The sequence below is a fragment of the Oncorhynchus kisutch genome, linkage group LG6 (genome assembly GCF_002021735.2).
Source record: "Oncorhynchus kisutch isolate 150728-3 linkage group LG6, Okis_V2, whole genome shotgun sequence".
NCBI classification, from domain to species: domain Eukaryota; kingdom Metazoa; phylum Chordata; class Actinopteri; order Salmoniformes; family Salmonidae; genus Oncorhynchus; species Oncorhynchus kisutch.
Window position 1 is genome coordinate 72,390,913 of NC_034179.2, and position 15,930 is coordinate 72,406,842.

The following is a 15,930-nucleotide window of genomic DNA, read 5'->3' on the forward strand; positions in this document are numbered from 1 at the left end:
ATGTCAATCATAGTACTGTCTGAGTGAGTTTGCCATTTACGCCTGAAGCATCATGACTTTGAGACCATCGTTTTGAGTCCCTCATTTCACCAACTTGTCAATGTTATTTACTTATTTATTTTTCAATTTTGCTATTTGAGTAGCCAAAAATAATTAGACAGAGAACTCACTGACATTCATTGGGATCTGTCATACTGTATTTTCACACCTTGAAATGCCTGACAAATGTGTACCAATTACGTTTTGCAACAAATCAGTAGCTAATGTCATTTAGATGCAGTTCCCTACATGTATTATGTCCTATTCTTAAAGTCAAAGACCTGCCATGATATATATATATATATTATTATATTTTCTTTCTTGGTGTTAATGTTTAATTCAACAAAATACAATTATAGTATCAGTTACAGTATATCTGGCCTGCTCTTTGAAATGTTAATATAGAGGCATCAACTGAAACTTGATATTGAAACCAGAATAAATATTTAAATTACTTAATTTGTGAAGAATTTCGGCCTCTGAGCACAGGCACTCTTAACCCTCCTATTGTGTTTCATGGTAATTAATTCTGTGTTCCCGGTCCAAAATGACCGCCCCATTATAGCTGATTTATAAATCCATAATAATCCATATATTATCCCCTAATGTTGTGTTAGATATTTTTATCAACTTAAGTTCTTGTGAACATTACACGTTTTGAACTTCTATTTGATATTTATGGCCTGTAGGCATCATTGACGTAGGCATCATTGATCTGAGCTCATAGAACTCATGTTCGAGTAAAGAAAGCATAATGTATGGATTATTTTGACTATAACAAATACTCAGATGAAACATATTGTGCTATTTATCACAGACTAATTTGTGTCAAAGGTTAACAAGGACTTTCTCCTCCTCACCAGTGTCATGATCAAAGATATGATCAAGAGCGCCACATACAGTATATCGTTTGGTCATTGTGCTGCCACAGAATGAATTGTGAGCAAGGCCTCAAAAAAGCTTTATATACCAGAGCTGTGAGAAATTCTATATATTATTGAAACAATGTTGTGATTGTTTGTGAGAATGCCAACAGGTGTGGCTCCCGTGGGGGAAAGATTCAATTGAGGAAAGGTTCCGTTTGGGGTTTCCATGGAAGCCAAGAAGGGGAGTGAGGAGTGAGGTGTATGTGTGTGTGTGCTCAAACACACATGCATGTGGGGGTCTGGGAGAGGAAGTGTGTCTATCTGATGAATCGGCAGGTGCCTGAACTCAATTTATTACACTAATTGTAGTCTCACCCATTCATTTCTAATGACCTGTCATTTTTGACCGGGAACACCACAGGTGTACAAAAGCTAAACAAAACACCCAAAATGTAATGAAAATCATCAAAATGTAATGAAAATCATCAAAATGTAATGAAAATCATCAAAATGTAATGAAAATCATCAAAATGTAATGAAAATCATCAAAATGTAATGAAAATCATCAAAATGTAATGAAAATCATCAAAATGTATTTTGTGTGTCCAGATGCCCTGTGTGGACAAAGTCATGGAATCCTATGAAAATCAGATTAAATGAACTACAGTTTTCAGAGAGAAAACTTGTAAATCGGTAATCAAATGTATTTATAAAGCTCTTCTTACATCAGCTGATATCTCAAAGTGCTGTACAGAAACCCAGCCTAAAACCCCAAACAGCAAGCAATGCAGGTGTAGAAGCACTCATAACATAGACAATTACTGTCTGTCATTGCTGAAGTTACAGTTTTCTATAGGACTATTTCAGTTTTTTCATATGTTATTCCACCTGGTAACTACTGCTAGCACTTCTGGAATAACACTATCTAACCAATTATACCATTCAAATACCACCATTCATTCACAATCCCCCCACCTCCTCTTGCACTGTAACGTTAATATTTCCCACATTATTTACAATACTTACAATTGTTTTTATAGCCTTTTCCTGAGGTTTATTCACATTGTCTGTACAACTGCAAGGTAAATATTTGACTTATCAGGAGTTGAAAAAGTTTATACAAGTGTGACATTCATGATACGCTTATGCAGAATGAAAATTTAAAATGCATGTACATGATAAGCTGTTACCAATTTTAGATTTCTCATTAAATGTGAAACTATGTCAGAGAGTGATTCATTATGCCAGAATGCAAGACTTCTGTTTGTGTCAAGTTGATGTATATTCTGTTTTTCTTTCCTAATGAACAAAGGAATCACAAGCTTTGCACTCCCACCATGAACAGCTATTACCTACTCCAGTATGTTATCTAGGTACTGATCACACTAACATGTTGAGACAATAATACTAGTGTACTGTAACTCACACCCCTTATTAGCATATTTCTATTGAAAACCACCGCATATTATATGTTTTTGGAAATATGTCAAATTGGTATTGTGCCGCTTTAATAAAGAGCATTTGCTTATACTTCCACTTGCACCTGAGATAAAAGTAACAAATAATGTGTGATGAAAAGGCACATTTGTGCCTCTTAAAACAACTTTTCACCCCCCTCCCTCTCTGTAGTACAATTTGTCTCACATATACATGTACACACAGGGCAACTGACCTACTGACCACCTTTACAACCACCGTATGGAGTAAATAAAAGCAATGACTGAAAATGAATTCTGTGAACCCTGTGAAATGGAACTGTCAGTCTGTGAGGTACACACAGCTCTATTATGTCCCACTACCCAGCTGTCACTGGAGAAAATCTGGTATGACGGCTTAACAGTGGCTGTTTGCGAGTCCATTCACTCAAGTAGGTCTACTGTTACAGCAGGTGGAACTCAAATACAATTTGAGAATGTCCAGTCATTTACATTTTCTAGGAGGCAAAGGTCCGGATGGATATTGTCATTTATTGGTGTAGTAATAAACCCCCACCCCGTGACCTCGTGACCCCTGTGGTAGGTTTAAAGCATATTTCCGGAAATTCTACATTTTGGCAAGGGGTGGAGAGAAAATGTTTCAGTCAAAAAATCTGAACTAAAGTATAGTATATATCAACCTAATCACTGCAGCTATCCACTGGGCACACACACTGGTTGAAACAATGTTGTTTCCATGTAATTTCAATGAAATTAGGTTGAACCAACTTGGAATAGACGTTGAATTGACGTCTGTGCCCAGTGGGTAATGTGCAAAGAGAATACAACATTTAATTTAAAGAGAATACAACATATTATTGCAAAAACATCAGGCAAGAAAACAAATATTTGATCTTAGCATGTATTATTTCTTAGTTTGCTCTCAGATACAGATATTTTTCTTCATGTATAATATATAACCGAAACCAAAGGAAAGCACATTTCATATTCACTACAACTTTTTATAGTGGCAGAGAAATATTTAACTAAACTTGAAAGATTAAAATGTCACAAACCTAAACACAATGATAAACAACGAAATGGTTATTGGTTCCTACATTACCGTGGAAACAACACCACTAATGGAGAGCCACTTCAAATAAGGCCACTCCCACTGTCTTGAGGTCAGAGATTATAACAGAACATGGCCAAGATGTTCAAATGTTCATAAATGACCAGCATGGTCCAATAAGGCAGAACAGTTGAAACTGGAGCAGCAGCACGGCCAGGTGGACTGGGGACAGCAAGGAGTCATCATGGAATGGAAGATTCGATATAGGCCGATAGTTTTTTATATTTTCTGGGTCAAGGTTTGGCTTTTTCAAGAGAGGCTTTATTACTGCCACTTTTACTGAGTTTGGTACACATCCAGTGGATAGAGAGCCGTTTATTATGTTCAACATAGGAGGGCCAAGCACAGGAAGCAGCTCTTTCAGTAGTTTAGTTGGAATAGGGTCCAGTACGCAGCTTGAAGGTTTAGAGGCCATGATTATTTTCATCATTGTGTCAAGAGATATAGTACTAAAACACTTGAGCGTCTCTCTTGATCCTAGGTCCTGGCAGAGTTGTGCAGACTCAGGACAACTGAGCTTTGAAGGAATACGCAGATTTAAAGAGGAGTCCGTAATTTGCTTTCTAATAATCATGATCTTTTCCTCAAAGAAGTTCATGAATTTATCACTGCTAAAGTGAAAGCCATCCTCTCTTGGGGAATGTTGCTTTTTAGTTAGCTTTGCGACAGTATCAAAAAGGAATTTTGGATTGTTCTTATTTTCCTCAATTAAGTTAGAAAAATAGGATGATCGAGCAGCAGTAAGGGCTCTTCGGTACTGCACGGTAGTGTCTTTCCAAGCTAGTCGGAAGACTTCCAGTTTGGTGTGGCGCCATTTCCGTTCCAATTTTCTGGAAGCTTGCTTCAGAGCTCGGGTATTTTCTGTGTACCAGGGAGCTAGTTTCTTATGAGAAATGTTTTTAGTTTTTAGGGGTGCAACTGAATCTAGGGTATTGCGCAAGGTTAAATTGAGTTCCTCAGTTAGGTGGTTAACTGATTTTTGTCCTCTGGCGTCCTTGGGTAGACAGAGGGAATCTGGAAGGACATCAAGGAATCTTTGTGTTGTCTGTGAATTTATAGCACGACTTTTGATGTTCCTTGGTTGGGGTCTGAGCAGATTATTTGTTGCAATTGCAAACGTAATAAAATGGTGGTCCGATGGTCCAGGATTATGAGGAAAAACATTAAGATTCACAACATTTATTCCATGGGACAAAACTAGGTCCAGAGTATGACTGTGACAGTGAGTGGGTCCAGAGACATGTTGGACAAAACCCACTGAGTCGATGATGGCTCCGAAAGCCTTTTGGAGTGGGTCTGTGGACTTTTCCATGTGAATATTAAAGTGACCAAAGATTAGAACATTATCTGCTATGACTACAAGGTCCGATAGGAATTCAGGGAACTCAATGAGGAACGCTGTATATGGCCCAGGAGGCCTGTAAACAGTAGCTATAAAAAGTGAATGAGTAGGCTGCATAGATTTCATGACTAGAAGCTCAAAAGACGAAAACATCAGTTTTTTTTGTAATTTGAAATTTGCTATCGTAAATGTTAGCAACACCTCCGCCTTTACGGGATGCACGGGGGATATGGTCACTAGTGTAGCCAGGAGGTGAGGCCTCATTTACAGTAAATTCATCAGGCTTAAGCCATGTTTCAGTCAGGCCAATCACATCAAGATTATGATCAGTGATTAGTTCATTGACTATAATTGCCTTTGAAGTAAGGGATCTAACATTAAGTAGCCCTATTTTGAGATGTGAGGTATCATGATCTCTTTCAATAATGACAGGAATGGAGGAGGTCTTTATCCTAGTGAGATTGCTAAGGCGAACACCGCCATGTTTAGTTTTGCCCAACCTAGGTCGAGGAACAGACACGGTCTCAATGGTGATAGCTGAGCTGACTACACTGACTGTGCTAGTGGCAGACTCCACTATGCTGGCAGGCTGGCTAACAGCCTGCTGCCTGGCCTGCACCCTATTTCATTGTGGGGCTAGAGGAGTTAGAGCCTTGTCTATGTTGGTAGATAAGATGAGAGCACCCCTCCAGCTAGGATGGAGTCCGTCACTCCTCAGCAGGTCAGGCTTCGTCCTGTTTGTGGGTGAGTCCCAGAAAGAGGGCCAATTATCTACAAATTCTATCTTTTGGGAGGGGCAGAAAACAGTTTTCAACCAGCGATTGAGTTGTGAGACTCTGCTGTAGAGCTCATCACTCCCCCTAACTGGGAGGGGGCCAGAGACAATTACTCGATGCCGACACATCTTTCTAGCTGATTTACACGCAGAAGCTATGTTGGTGATCTCTGACTGTTTCATCCTAACATCGTTGGTGCCGACGTGGATAACAATATCTCTATACTCTCTACACTCGCCAGTTTTAGCTTTAGCCAGCACCATCTTCAGATTAACCTTAACGTCGGTAGCCCTGCCCCCTGGTAAACAGTGTATGATCGCTGGATGATTCGTTTTAAGTCTAATACTGCGGGTAATGGAGTCGCCAATGACTACAGTTTTCAATTTGTCAGAGCTAATGGTGGGAAGCTTTGGCGTCACAGACCCCATAACGGGAGGAGTAGAGACAAGAGAAGGCTCGGCCTCTGACTCCGACTCGCTGCTTAATGGGGAAAACCGGTTGAAAGTTTCTGTCGGCTGAATGAGCGACACCGGTTGAGCATTCCTACAGCATTTCCTTCCAGAAACCGTGAGAAAGTTGTCCGGACTGTGCCAGGGGATTTATACTACTATCTGTACTTACTGGTGGCACAGACGCTGTTTCATCCTTTCCTACACTGAAATTACCCTTGCCTAACGATTGCGTCTGAAGCTGGGCTTGTAGCACAGCTATCCTCGCCGTAAGGCGATCGTTCTCCTGTATATTATGAGTACAGCGACTGCAATTAGAAGGCATCATGTTAATGTTACTACTTAGCTTCGGCTGTTGGAGGTCCTGACGAACCATGTCCAGATAAAGCGTCCGGAGTGAAAAAGTTGAGGGAAAAAACAAAAATATAAACGGTAATTAAAAAGTAAAAACCATAAATTTGTCAGGTAGCAAAATAGGTTGGCAACAAAATGCACAGCAACACGTAAACAAGTCAAGGCCAATAAAAGAAAGCAATGTAATGGTAGAAACATTATGTTTTCCTACTAGATGTTACATAAGCCCCCTCATCACATGCATTTGGGAACTCTTGTTTGAAAGAAACACAGTATGAAGACAGAGAAAGTTCGCTATTGCTCAAGGGGAATGTGTCCTTATTTTCATCCTTAATTGTTCAGGTGAGCATTTTCTTCCTTAATTGAACAGCGACCTTGTCCAGTTCTGTTAGCACTAGGAGAAATAACTAGACACGGTGCTAGTAATTACAGTTAATTAAAACATTGCCATAATTACGCCTTATAGATTAGTTTCAGCTAACAGACCCAATTTCTTCATGTTTTACAAGGGAAGAATAAGCCTGGAAAATTGCCAAGGCATATCTGAAAAACAGCCCTAGACCTTATTTTATCCTGTTGCAGCATCTACACATCTCAACAATAATCTGCACTGCATCAGTGAATACAAAAAAATGTTAGGAGACAGAAGGTCAAGCGTTTGACAATTTCATTCTATGGTTTACAGGTGTATCTACAGGTGTATCTGACTTGTTAGTCACCGGGGCAACAATAACAATACAATATATTCTTATGACAGTCAGTCGCTGCGTATTTCCCAAAACTATGAATACCGTTGTGGAGGGGAGACACACAAATGCATTTATACCCAAATATCCAATATATACCTAAATCTAATTTATCATTGCCATTGCCTTGTCTGTACAGAGGAATGAGAACAGACAAAGATCCGACCAAGCGTTCAGAAGGGTATTGACAAGAAGAGAAATGAGGGAGTGACTGTGGACGAGGAGCATCATTTAACAGAGCCTGGGGCACAGAGTTTCTCTCCTCTTCCAGTGAAATGCCTCTGCTGCAAGTCTGACTGCTTGCTGTTTCATTATGATGAGTCTATGGGCTAAACGTAGCCAAGCATATCAAATATCCTGGAAGCACGTACTAAATAAATCATTTTATTCATTCCATTACTGGTGGGATGTGCTTCCCTGTAAACCATCTTGAGACCATACTAACAAACAGAAAGCTTTTGTGCCTCCCCCTGCCGTCTCGGCTACGGCAGGGACACAAACACTTAGCCCGGCTCCTCAACCCAACCGTGGCCTCTCCATCAGCTAGAGGTTTCATGTCCTTCCCCTCCATGTGATACATAGGCTCCGAAGTGGACGGAGGCATGTCTCCTGTGTGTCTTTCTATTTTATATGGCACTATTTTGGTCTGTATGGAGTCACACACTGTTCAAGTAGTCCAAAACAGAACACTTGGAATGATTGTGGAAATGAATGAACACTGCAATGAATAAATGCCAATCTCAAATATATCTTTACTGATGGGTTACTCGTCTTACTGCAAATGCAGGGTTGGCATGACATTGATAAACGCATCAACAAAATAAAAGTGCATTAATTCTGGGAATGTTGCCAGATGATTGTTAGATATGGAGAAAACCTTTGGGAGAAATTTGCACAATCCTTGTCTAATCTCAAGTCAGAAGAGAGTCATGGGAAAACCAAATGTCTTCATATCTGAGATATGACAAGACAAACCAGCCAATGTTAAGGAAAAATATAAAGGCGCTACGCTTTCTTTTAAAGATTGTTTGCTTTTGCTGAGGAGCAAAATCTTGCCCGTCCTTGTGTACTCAACAGTGAAACTTTTACACGTTTTATTTCTCCTGTGAGTGGAGAACAGAAAGAACTCCACAAGGGCCACTGAGGACACGGGAAGGCAATCCTACTCACAGTTTAAGACATGTTTCCTGTAGCTCCTCTGGAGACTATCAACAGACCTCTTCTTAAGTCAAGCTCGTCTTTATTTATGTCTGGGTGGGGTTGGGAAAAGGGAAGTGAGGTTAGGAGTGGGGGTGGGGTGGAATCCCACTTTTTTTGTTTGTTTAATTTTCCTTTAAATATTGTATTTATTATTACTTAAACTTGGTATGTACCCCCCCCCCCCCCCCCCAACAACAAAAATAACAAAATAAACATTTGGTCAAAAAAAATTAAATGCTACATTTTCTTGCAGGAAATCAATGAGAACAATCACAGTAGAATGTTAAGTAATTTTCTCTGAATCAATTTACATTCAGCAAATTAGAAATCAACTGTGAGGAGAAATGAGAGGAACATTGTTAGGTCAATGCTGCCTCTATTTGAGTTATGATAATGTTAGTCAAAAACTAGGCTGTTTTTTTTCGTAAAACCACAGCAATTATGAATATGATAATCTGTTTCTTGCGTAAAGCTGAAGAGTTGATGCATGCTGTTCATGTGCGTATGATCAAACTTAATGATCTTGCTTTTCAAAAGGATGACAAGGTAAAGCATATTATTATTATGCATTTATGTTCCTCCCTTCATTGAGTTGATAGACGGTAAGGCTCATCTTGTGTGCATATTGCTGTATTGTCGACTGAACATGATACAAGATGGAATGAGAGGCAAATTGTGAGACATAGCAGAGCTTGGAGTTATTACATTGTTAAAACGGTCCCTAAATCCATCTTTTTTTTGTGGTACCATTCTCTCATTATGGACAAACTGCCCCTCTATCAGAATTCTGACCTCTTACATTCTGACCTCCTTTCGGACAACATTCTGGAGATAACGGCAATAATGTAAGCATAGCCAGGGTTCTCCCTAGTGTTTAATGTCTTGATGACTTCATACTGCACAGAATCGTTTTATGACCCAGAGGGTTCAAATGTTAATGTTCACATTAAGATGCTCTTGTGAATCCAAGCCCAGGCACAGGGATAAAACTATGCATCATGAGAGTAGTAATTTCCCAGAGCTTCTCATTTGATTTGATGCTATAATTATGCACACATCTTTGCTGACTTATAGCCAAAAGGTTGCATTTGAAATATATTGACTCTCTCTCTAAGAGAGGAGAGAATGTTGTTATTTTTCCCTCCTCACCCCGTCTTCTTAACACATCAGATAACAGGTGGTGTCTGGATTGGAGGCTGTGAGCTAATTCAGAGTTCAAAAGAAAGGCCATACGAAGGAATGATCAGTATTATGTTGTCATTAAAGACCGCATCTGTCATGATCGATGAGTAAAAATATGTTTTGCGACAACATTTCACCTCATGGTATCAACAAATATTTTCCTATATCCTCAGGTCTCTTGCACAGGATGTGCTGATATACAAGTCCCATAGAGCAGTGCTGGTTAGAGAGAGGCAGCGCTGAGCTGGAAACCATGGCAACTCAGTGCTTCACTTCTCCATTCCCCCAGCCCTGCTGGAGAGGAGACGAATACCTGCGCAGGCCTAATCCCATTCAACACCTGCATACAAAGAAGGCCTCCGTTTCGGCATGATATGAAAATACACACGGGATTGACAAGATACATTTTTGATGGACTGCTGTTTTCTTGCAATGTCTCCATATAACACAGAGTACAAACCAATGCTGACAAACAGCTCTGGCTATTGGTTTTGCACCCTCCACCTAATTCCACTGGTGAAACATTTACTGCGGGAAAACAAATTAATCGCCTCCTTCTTCTACCTCTAGTGAATGGAAGCTAAATCGTATTTGTGTCCCAAACCATTGATTAAAGCTACCAGCACTTGCCATTTTATTTTACTCTCTTCCATTGAGACCATGATGCACATTGACATGAAGGAATACGGGGTCCCTAACTAGCACATAATGTTCTGAGAACCATATGTCTCTTAGAGCTTGACGAGAGCATGGTTGTCCTATGGTTATTTTGCAAACAATTTTTCCACAGCGTTCTGGGAACATTCTCAGCACAACTGATTTCAGTACTTTAGCATAACGTTTCCTACATGTTTCCTCAAATCAAATCAAATTGTATTTGTCACATACACATGGTTAGCAGATGTTAATGCGAGTGTAGCGAAATGCTTGTTCTTCTAGTTCCGACAATGCAGTAATAACCAACGAGTAATCTAACCTAACAATTCCACAACTACTACCTTATGCACACAAGTGTAAAGGGATAAAGAATATGTACATAAAGATATATAAATGAATGAGGGTACAGAACGCCATAGTCAAGATGCAGTAGATGGTATCGAGTACAGTACATACATATGACATGAGTAATGTAGGGTTTGTAAACATAAAAATGGCATAGTTTAAAGTGGCTAGTGATACATGTCTTACATAAAGATGGCAAGATGCAGTAGATGATATAGAGTACAGTATATACATATTCATATGAGATGAGTAATGTAGGGTATGTAAACATTATATTAAGTGGCATTGTTTAAAGTGGCTAGTGATACATTTTTTACATCAATTTCCATCAATTCCCATTATTAAAGTGAGCTGGAGTTGAGTCAGTATGTCGGCAGCAGCCACTCAATGTTAGTGGTGGCTGTTTAACAGTCTGATGGCCTTGAGATAGAAGCTGTTTTCCAGTCTCTCGGTCCCTGCTTTGATGCACCTGTACTGACCTCACCTTCTGGATGATAGCGGGGTGAACAGACAGTGGCTCGGGTGGTTGTTGTCCTTGTTGATCTTTATGGCCTTCCTGTGACATCGGGTGGTGTAGGTGTCCTGGAGGGCAGGTAGTTTGCACCTGCTGATGCGTTGTGCAGACCTCACTACCCTCTGGAGAGCCTTACGGTTGTGAGCTGAGCAGTTGACGTACCAGGCGGTGATACAGCCCGACAGGATGCTCTCGATTGTGCATCTGTAGAAGTTTGTGAGAGCTTTTGGTGACAAGACCATTTTTTTCAGCCCCCAGAGGTTGATGAGGCGCTGCTGCGCCTTCTTCACAATGCTGTCTTAAAACTTAAAACTTACTACCCTCTCCACTACTGTCCCGTCAATGTGGATAGGGGGGTGCTCCCTCTGCTGTTTCCTGGGGTCCACAATCCTCTCCTTTGTTTTGTTGACGTTGAGTGTGAGGTTATTTTCCTGACACCACACTCCGAGGGCCCTCACCTGACATCACACTCCGAGGCCGTCTCTTCGTTGTTGGTAATCAAGCCTACCACTGTAGTGTCATACGCAAACTTGATGATTGAGTTGGAGGCATGCATGGCCACGCAGTCGTGGGTGAACAGGGAGAACAGGAGAGGGCTCAGAATGCACCCTTGTGGGGCCCCAGTGTTGAGGATCAGCGAGGTGGAGATGTTGTTACCTACCCTCACCACCTGGGGGGCGGCCCGTCAGGCAGTGTGCAGTGTGGTTGCGCTTGCGTTGTCTGTGGACCTATTGGGGCGGTAAGCAAATTGGAGTGGGTCTAGGGTGTCAGATAGGGTGGAGGTGATATGGTCCTTGACTAGTCTCTCAAAGCACTTCATGATGACGGAAGTGAGTGCTACGGGGTGGTAGTCGTTTAGCTCAGTTACCTTAGCTTTCTTGGGAACAGGAACAATGGTGGCCCTCTTGAAGCATGTGGGAACAGCAGACTGGGATAAGGCTTGATTGAATATGTCCGTAAACACACCAGCCAGCTGGTCTGCGCATGCTCTGAGGACGCGGCTGAGGATGCCGTCTGGGCCTGCAGCCTTGTGAGGGTTAACACGTTTAAATGTTTTATTCACGTCGGCTGCAGTGAAGGAGAGTCCGCAGGTTTTGGTAGCGGGCCGTGTCGGTAGCACAGTATTGTCCTCAAAGCGAGCAAAGAAGTTATTTAGTCTGTCTGGGAGCAAGACATCCTGGTCCGCGACGGGGCTGGTTTTCTTTTTGTAATCCGTGATTGACTATAGACCCTGCAACATACCTCGTTGAATTGCAACTCTACTTTGTCTCTATACTGGCGCTTAGCTTGTTTGATTGCCTTGCGGAGGGAATAGCTACACTGTTTGTATTCGGTCATGTTTCCGGTCACCTTGCCCTGGTTAAAAGCAGTGGTTTGAGCTTTAATTTTAGTGCGAATACTGCCATCAATCCACGGTTTCTTGTTTGGGAATGTTTTAATCGTTGCTGTGGGTACGACATCGCCGTTGCACTTTCTAATGAACTCGCTCAGCGAATCAGCGTATTCGTCAATGTTGTTGTTGGACGCAATGCAGAACATATCCCAATCCACGTGATCGAAGCAGTCTTGAAGCCTGGAATCAGATTGGTCGGACCAGCGTTGAACAGACCTAAGCGCGGGAGCTTCTTGTTTTAGTTCCTGTCTGTAGGCTGGAAGCAACAAAATGGAGTTGTGGTCAATTTTTCCAAAAGGAGGGTGGGGGAGGGCCTAATATGAGTCGAGGAAGTTAGAATAACAATGATCCAGGGTTTTACCAGCCCTGGTTGTGCAATCGATATGCTGAGGGAGTCTTGTTTTCAGATTAGCCTTGTTAAAATCTCCAGCTACAATGAATGCAGCCTCAGGATATGTGGTTTCCAGTTTACATAGAGTCAAATAAAGTTTGTTCAGGGCCATCGATGTGTCTGCTTGGGGGGGAATATATGCGGCTGTGATTATAATCGAAGAGAATTCCCTTGGTAGATAATGCGGTCGACATTTGATTGTGAGGAATTCTAAGTCAGGTGAATAGAAGGACTTGAGTCCCTGTATGTTGTTATGATCACACCATATCTCGTTAATCATAAAGCATACCCCCCGCCCCTCTTCTTACCAGAAAGATGCTTGTTTCTGTCGGCGCGATGCGTGAAGAAACTAGCTGGCTGCACCGACTCCGATAGCGTCTCTCGAGTGAGCCATGTTTCCGTGAAGCAAAGAACGTTACAGTCTCTGATGTCTCTCTGGAATGCTACCCATACTCCGATTTCATCAACCTTGTTGTCAAGAGACTGGACATTGGTGAGTAGTATGCTAGGGAGTGGTGCGCGATGTGCCCGTTTCCGGAGCCTGACCAGAAGACCGCTTCGTTTGCCCCTTTTATGGCGACGTTGTTTAGGTTTGCTGGCTGGGATCCGGTCCATTGTCCTGGGTGGAAGGCAAAACACAGGATCCACTTCGGGAAATTCATATTCCTGGTTGTAATGATGGTGAGTTGATGTTGCTCTTATATTCAGTAGTTCCTCCCAACTGTATGTAATGAAACCTAAGATTACCCGGGGTACCAATGAAAGAAATAACAAGTAATAAAACAAATACTGCATAGTTTCCTAGGAACGCGAAGCGAGGCGGCCATCTCTGTCGGCCATCTCTGTCGGCACTGGATATTTGCTCATGGTTCTATTTAAAGCCATGTTCTAAACATTTTCCAAGAATATAAAGAAACAACGTTCTTCTGTGAGAATTTCAGTACTTCAGCATAACGTTTCCTACAGGTTTCCTCATGGTTGTATTTAAAGTCATGTTCTCAAATTGTTCCGAGACCGTTAAGAAAAATTTCCACAAAGAACACAAGAAGACATTAGTAATGTTCATAGAACATTTTAAGAATGTTATTTAAAAACATTCTTAAAATATACATATTCAACATATACAAACTCTCTTTATCTTGTTAAGTGTAAGCCTCAGCTGATGTTAATGAGTGCTTGTTTCCTTTGAAATTGGGTCTGTTTCAATAGACTAAAATCAACTGCATTGTATGAGTAAAATAACATGGCATGCTACTGTAGCTCCATGCAGGTGACGCATCGGACTAATTCCATGGATAGAGAACAGAAGATTGCATGTTCAAATCTCTGTGTTACAATAAAAAAATGAATGTGTTTGCGTGATTAATGCCTAAGGAAACACATTTCCATCTGTCCTATATGTGCTTGGAGTTCACAAAAGTATAATATACCTAAAATAAGCAAGCAGTGTTAAAACTCTTATTGAGGAAGTCATTCAAAAACCTCCAAATAGCCTACTGCATAAATCAATATAAACCTCCCAGGAAAACTTTAAAGTAACCACAGTAAACGTTCTCAGAACCTCCATAAAAATGTACATTCCCAGAGCAGGCTATATTTTCACATCCATTCTCAGAAAGTTAAAGTGAGGAAATGTATGGCTTCATTCCCAGAACCAAAGGCAAACCTTACGTTCCCACAACTTCCAAGGAACCAAATGTGCTAGCTGGGTCGGCCAGTCCGTGTAATGTAAATGTTTCCTTCCACAATGTACAATACAATATTTCTTTGTTTATTTATTTTACAATACTTCCACGGTCATGTACTGCAACAATGCACATGAAACAAGATTCTTAAACTCCCCAATACAGTAACATGCTTCCACTGTTGTTTTGTGTTGAGTTTGACAGGTGTGGTTTGTCGAAATAGAGGCACGCAAGATTAATACATGTCCTGTAATCTAGTGTATGTTGAAAGTTGTGCACTCATTGCTTGGATGACATTCACTTTGCTCCAAGCACTGAATTTCTGTGGTGCTTGTAAAGAATTCAGTGTTCAGATTCCACCAGTGGCAACCAAAAACAGCATCCGCTTCCAAAATGATCTCATTCCTCCGTTACCCCCAGCGGTAAAGTGTCTGAGAATGGCATTTGAAAATACAATTTTAATACAGAAGGTGTGGGTGTGGGAAGCATAATACTTTTGTTCTATGATTAAACAGTGACATTCTAAAACAGATTCCTGTCGTTAATATGGTATGATTGACATGGTATGTACTGAAAATAAAAGGTTTCACAATGGCAAACACCTACTTGACTCAGGGTTTAACATTGTCTCCACTGGTATTGTATGTACTGGAATGTCATTGTAGGCCTTTATTATACTGTCTGAAGCCTTTCCACCACATTGTTCCATATGTACAGTATGTATACAAGTGTGACAAAGAAACCCACCTGGCAATCTTTTTATCACCTACAGTCAAGGAAACATATACTGTACGTGAGGGAACCTCTTTATTGAATTCCATTGTACAACAGTGTAGAGAAAACAATGGGTGCTATTTGTCAAATTATTACCCATGTTGGTTTCATGGTTCTTGAGAGAGGTTATACATGTCGATGTCCTGGGAAATGTTCTTGTTACTTACAATGTCATGCTAATTACATTAGCGCACGTTAGCTCAACCGTCCCATGGGGGGGACACCGATCCCATAGAAGTTAAATTACTATAGCAATAAGAAGACAAGATCACAGAGTGAGGTTCATGAACTTTAAATGTGGTATTATGGATGTGTAGTGTAAAATGAGGTTCACTGTATGTTAGGTATTTATATGTAAAAATAAAAAAATCTAATTTTTATTGGATTTTGATAACAGCATCATTTTGCAGTAATTATTTATCACATATATAATGTTACAGTCTGTCAGGTTATCCACTAACATGTCTTGAATAACGTAAGATATATATATATATTTAAAGTTAATAGTTAAAGCTATATTTATACGCAACTGAAAAAACACTGTACATCTGGCCTTTGGGATATTGACCACCGCTGGTGGAGGAAAAAATGGCAATTAAAATAACACGTTAAGCAAACAGGTTGTGAGTGACGGCAATGCAGTGTTTATTGGCCAAATCTTCATAAAGAA